Here is a 6,000-nt window from a genome sequence, read left to right on the forward strand (position 1 = left end):
GAGAAGAGGGAGCAGCAGCCGGGCGTATGGAAATGGCAGGGAGTAAAGTACTCTGATGCTCATCGGGGCTCCTTTTTCTTTCTTTCTTTTCCATTTTTTTTTTAAATTTTAATTGGAGTGTTTGTGATCTGGCTCGGTCCTTACTGCAAGGGAAAGGACTGGAAGTGGAAAAACTTGAATATCGTGGTAAAGCCTTGCTGTTCCAGCACGCCCTGGGCCTACCTGACCATACCTTGCCCCTGCCCAGCCCAGCTCCGAGTCAGCCCACTGACTGCTTGCCCTTTTACAAGACCCTGGCCCAATTTGTGTTGCTCCCATCATGCCTCATGCAGAGGCTTTACACGGCTGTAGGTACCACTCGGCATCTGGTGGCACCTGGAGCTGGACTGGTATGGTGGGGTGGGCACAAAGTGCCCCGGAGGACAGGACCAGAGGATGGAGAGACAGATGGAGGGAGGGAGGGACAGCCAAAGGCTGCAGAGGTCTGTGTGGCTGGCTGGCTGGCCCGCAGTGCCTCTGTGGAACGATGTGACTCCCTGGACCGCTTGAGAGCATGTTGCCACCTCTGTGCCATGTGCAGACACCCCATTTGGGGTAACAAATCACACTCAGACCAATACCCCGTGACAAGAACCGCTCCCATGACAGACGGCTATGCATTCATGCCACGCTCAGATAAAACCCCAGGATAATATTCCTGCAAAATTGCCCAAATAACTGGCATATCTGCTTGGCTCTTGCTGCCAGGAGACAGTGCAGACCTGCCTGTCAAAAATTACTTTCCTCCCACATAGGCAAAGGAGCGAGATATCTGCCTGCCTGCCTGCCGAATCTCCCAAACACTGACTATGAGTAAACATCAGTTACTAGGAGGTGCATAAGGATTGTCCCTGTCCCACTGAGCACCAACAGCCCTGTGCCATCTCTGCCTCATCTTTGATTTAAAAGGGAGACTTCATCCAGAGGTTTTCCAGCCACAGCCAATTACGTCCCACCCCTCTCCATTCCCAATCAATTTTTAACCGATTATGGACCAAAGCCTGGCAGTGCCTTGCTGGGGCTGTGCTGGGCAAGGAGCCTCCTGGCACGGCATGTGGTGGGGGAGCCTTTGCCCAGCCAGCATCTCCAGCCCACTCCCTTGCTTGTCCCCAAATCTTGTCGTCCTGGCACCCATGAAAATATGAAGCATGTGACGCCTGGAAGCTGAAAATCCCTGGCCCGTGGCTGAGCAGCACCACTGACCTCTTTCCTTTTCAGCAGATCTGTCAACTTTCAGCTGTCAAGATTAAAAAAACCTCACTAACCCCCACAGATACTTTCCTGATAAGGAGTTATGCTGAGGTAGTTCAACCTTAAATCAAAAGTGGTTCCTTTGTTGGGAAAAAAAAAAAAAAAAAAGGCAGTGCTTGCTTTGGATGGTTAATAGTATTATTTATTACTCTTATACTCATGCCTCGGAGAATCTTGCAGATCCCTGATATAAAAAAGCAGAAGAGACCCTAAGAAGAAGGATGATGCCCCAAAGTTTTATGGGCACAAGCACACTGAAATTAAAGGAGGGATTTGCATCTATCCTGATCATTTTGAAACAGGCCTCTAAAGTTGAGGCTAAACCAGCCTGGTGGTTTTTTTTGTTTGTTTGTTTTTAAATAACTCTTCGGATGTCTCAGCCAGCAGAGTGCTACAAATAAAACATCAACATAATTTTTACATTCTTTGAAATGATCTGTACAATTTTGTTCACTGAAACCCATTGATTTAGACTTAAAGGATCTCGTGACTAGATGGGAGGGTATCTGGAAGTAATGGTGAAAATGGTAATTACTTGTTTTACCGGCTCTTGATATTCTTATATTTCTCTGTACTATCTCTAAAAGCATGTTTGGCAATAACAAGCTGTCTCTGAAAAGATTTCAATTAAATGTATTGCCAAAAGAATATTTTATAATTTTTTATACCAGTAGTTAGAGTGTTAAATAATATATTAGTAGATTTATAGGCTACATTTAGGTACAACTATGAATAGCTACAGTAAAAAACCAGAATATTCATGTAAAAGCGGGGGGGAAGTTTGGTTTCTGTGTTTTAAGATTTTTTTTCTCATCGCCCTTCTTATTTGAGTTTCAGTTTTAGGACTTAAAAAGAATATTATTTTCTCATCTTTTTCTGTTACTCTCAAATGATAAGAATAAGTCAGCTATTTTTTGAGACAAAAATTCCCCATGGGATTTCTCCTTGTTTAAAATAATTAAATATTAAAGGAGTAAGAAAGAAGCAGGCAGATTCTACGATATGGACATGAATCGAATGGGATATTTATTTGCATAGGTACATGGCAAATAGGGCAGGATTGATCTCGAAGCTGTATGAAATGGCCAGTTACTCCATCACAGTGTTACAAATAGGTTATTGCCCATAACAACATAACTCTTAAAGTCCTAAAAATAATTTAACTCTAGGACTATTTTTATTTAATCTGCTAAATGACAAATATGTTTTTAATTCCTATAAAGCAGAAATAAAATGTCTCCCAGGAGCTGAAAAGTAAACCCAACTACTCCCCCCAACTCCTTTTTGTAAGGACATTTATTTCTTTTCTTTTTTTTTTTTCTTTTCGTTTTTCTTTCCAAAGTCTCACCAGCTCTTCTGAATTTTGCAATTTATTTCTCCTTCCTTCTCCCTCAAGAAAAACGCTTTTCATCAGAAAACATGATACTTTTTTCCTTCCGAGCCTCCCTGCAAATTGCCTCGCTCTCTCCAGACTAGTTTCTAGGATCAACAAGTTAACCTTCAGAAAGATTACAAAGGTACAAGTGGGCTGCTTAAGAGGTGAATCATTAAACATAAGGTGAAGTATACGACTGCAGAAGGTTTCAATTAAAGTGACAGTTCAGGCAGCCTTTGCCTGCCCGGGAAAGGTATGCTTTTATTGTCAGCACCGCATTGGGAGCTGCATCCATCCCGGGCAGGGAGGGTTGGTTCCCCCGGCCGTGCTCTGCATTGCCAGGGCTGCTGCTGCTGCTGCTGCCATCCTTGCTCCTGCAAACAGCTCCACCGGTTTCAGCGTGATAAATTAGGCTGTGACAGCATTAAATATGGGAATGGGGCCAGATCTCCTTTCTGTCCCACCCAGGCTGGAATGAAGAAGCCTGCCTCAGACCTGCCTTCCCAGAGGCTTCACCCAATGCTCCTCATTACCCCGGTCTGTGGGAGAGCAGGATCAGGCCCACAACCTTCCCCATTACTTCCCTGAATCCTGCTTGCTTCTACTTACTATTATTTTTGTAAATAGTTTAGTTTTATAATATGACAGCATATTTAATAAGCAGCCCCAGGGTGGAAGGAAGAATGCAAAATCCTTGCCGAGTCGTGGAAATCCTGCACTCGTGCTGCCTCATCCCCGCGTCCCCTCGGCTGCTCGGAGTGGGGCCAGCACGTTGGTGCTTCTGGCCCCCTTGCCAAATTTCCTGTGAGTGCCCAGGAACCGCCTGCCCTGATGCAGAGCCTATGTCTATGCACAGAGGGCAACGCATGGATGAGTAGCCCACAGACAGCTGCTGCTGCTGCTCCGTCTGCCCTGCATGGAGGTCCTGCATGCTTGGCAAGGGTACGTGCAAACTTGGGCTTGTTTTTCCTGGCTTTGGGGAGTACAGGCAGCATGGTGGTGAGGCAGGAGACAGAGAGGGGTCAGAGAGGACCCCCAGACCTGGAGCAATGTTGGGACATTTTCTGGCACTCCCCCGATTTAAATATTAAGTATTTCTGGGTTTTATATTTCACTCCGGCATGTTCCCCTACGGCAGCCCCAAGCATGGATGAGATCCTCTCCACAAGGATGGTCCAGCGATTGGGTTAATTCCCTCCTGCTAATTCCTTACATAATCATGTGGGCTCAGATCCTCAAAAGTATTTGTGTGCCTGCCTCCCTTGGAAATCAGGGAGTTTAATTGTCTGCTAAAATTATTGTGTTTTGTTTTGAAAGCAGAGCAGGAAATAGCAAACTTGGGTTTTATGAGATTTGTTTGCCTCTCTGTGGTCACAGAGCATTTTATCTACCTTTGCAAATAAATTCATGGTTCAGTAGCGCAGTGCCCAGATTACACATGGATTTTTAGACTGTGACCAGTGGGAACTGGATGCCAACATAGGTTAGGGGAGCTGGGTCTTGGCCTGTTGGTGTTTCTGGTTCCAGTTGGTGAAATGCGTATCGGAAAACATCACGGTCTTGCAAAGATGCTGTAGGGAAGAATCCATTAAAGACTGTGAGATGCTGAGATAGGAGGATAATAGAGATCACGTCAGTGAGAGTTGCCATCTATTACAGATAACTACTGCACAGCTGACTGCATCTCCCTCTCTGGAAATGGCTCCTTTCTTAGTTTCATTTTTGGCTATACGACCCAAAAGAATTCTTCTCACTCCTTGGCGTTTGTCCCCTTCAGATATTTCATGCAGTAGGGAAGAAAGACAAATCAAGATACCATGACATTGAAGTTTATTGCCGATTCTGCTCACGTTGGTTGCAATCAGTCACTAAAACCTCAGCCTGCAGGACCCCGTGCTCTGTATTTTTCTTGTCTAGGTAATCGCAATGGCAGCAGGGGGAGGTAAGTAGAAAGGAAAAGGACTGATTTTATTAGGTGTTAGAAGAGCTTATTAGAAAACGGGGAAAAAAACCAATAAAATTATAAAGACGTGAATGAAAGCAAGTGAAGAAATCCAGTCCCTGCTGACTGCAATGGGACACTTCTCTCTGCATGCACCCTTTCTCGGTTTGGAAGATGCCCAGGCATTGATAAACATTTTACAAGAACCCGACTCCACTGCAGCAAGCGGTGGTGAATACCAGGAGAAAAAATATTTGGGTGCCAGGATCCGCCCAGCAGCTTCAGAGGCAGCATTTAACCTGCCGCCTTGCAGCCTGTGGGCCCTGTTTGGGTTTGTTGTCAGCAAGCAATTTGGATCTGCAGTATACTTGGGTTATATTTAGGCTAATTAAATTAATTGCTGGAACAGACAACCCTTTTTAGACCCAAGGCACTTTTTGCCCCCCTTCTCGATACTGTAGGGTTGATGTAGTGATTCTGGGGCTTTGGTTTGGCAGTCAGAGTATGTGTGTATTTTACGTAAGAAACAGCAGCAGGGATGGATGCTGTTAGACAAATATTTGGTTAATTTTTGTAATTATTAGTAATAACAATACTCTGCTCTCTCAAGCACCTTTCATCTCCAAGCGTTTTCGAAACACGAGCAAAGCCAAGCCACGCAGCTCCGCTCTAGGGGCTGTAATTAGCTTTAGCTCCATGTTGTAGATGTGGAAAGTGAGGTGGAGGGAGGCAGGAGGATCGGAGGCGCAGCAGAGCCGAGGAGCAGTGCCCCAAGCAGCAGCCAGCAAGGCCTGCCTGAAGCAAAGCTCTGGCCACTGCCAGGCTCTTTGTGGACCTGTTCTGCGAGGCAAGTTCATCTCACATGGTATTCAAGCCAGCTACTGAGCCAGGAGCCTGAACTTTACCTCCTGGGAGGTTAAAATGCACTCTGGCCAGGAGGGTAACCCTTGGCCACCAGCCCATGTCATCTCCCCTCGGTGTCAGAAGTGATGGGACAAGACGGTTTCATGTGGTTCCCCTTCCCAGCCCTCCTGGTGCCTGGGCTCCACAGGCCAGAATCCCACAAGATGAGGTTGGTTTCTCAGTGACCAAGAACAGGAGGGACCTGGTAGGCTTTGGAGCCCCATCCCTGCAGCTCTGGGCCACCACTTCCTCTTTGGCAGCTACAAACTCACCAGGTTGGCTTTTTGCCTCTGGCTGCCTGTTGCAGGACCTCTTTCCCCACGTGGGTAAGCTGCTTCCTCCAATTTCCACCCTATCTTTGTTCACAGGCCGTTGGTGCCCCACCATGCTTAGGCCAACTCTGTACCAGCTTTGCTCTCCTGCTCCTGTATGCTCTAGGTCTCTTGGACATCTGTGTCCAGGCTGCCTTTGTCTTGCTTCGAAATGGGTT

The sequence above is a fragment of the Phalacrocorax carbo genome, chromosome 7 (assembly GCF_963921805.1).
Source record: "Phalacrocorax carbo chromosome 7, bPhaCar2.1, whole genome shotgun sequence".
In the NCBI taxonomy this organism is placed as follows: Eukaryota; Metazoa; Chordata; class Aves; order Suliformes; family Phalacrocoracidae; genus Phalacrocorax; species Phalacrocorax carbo.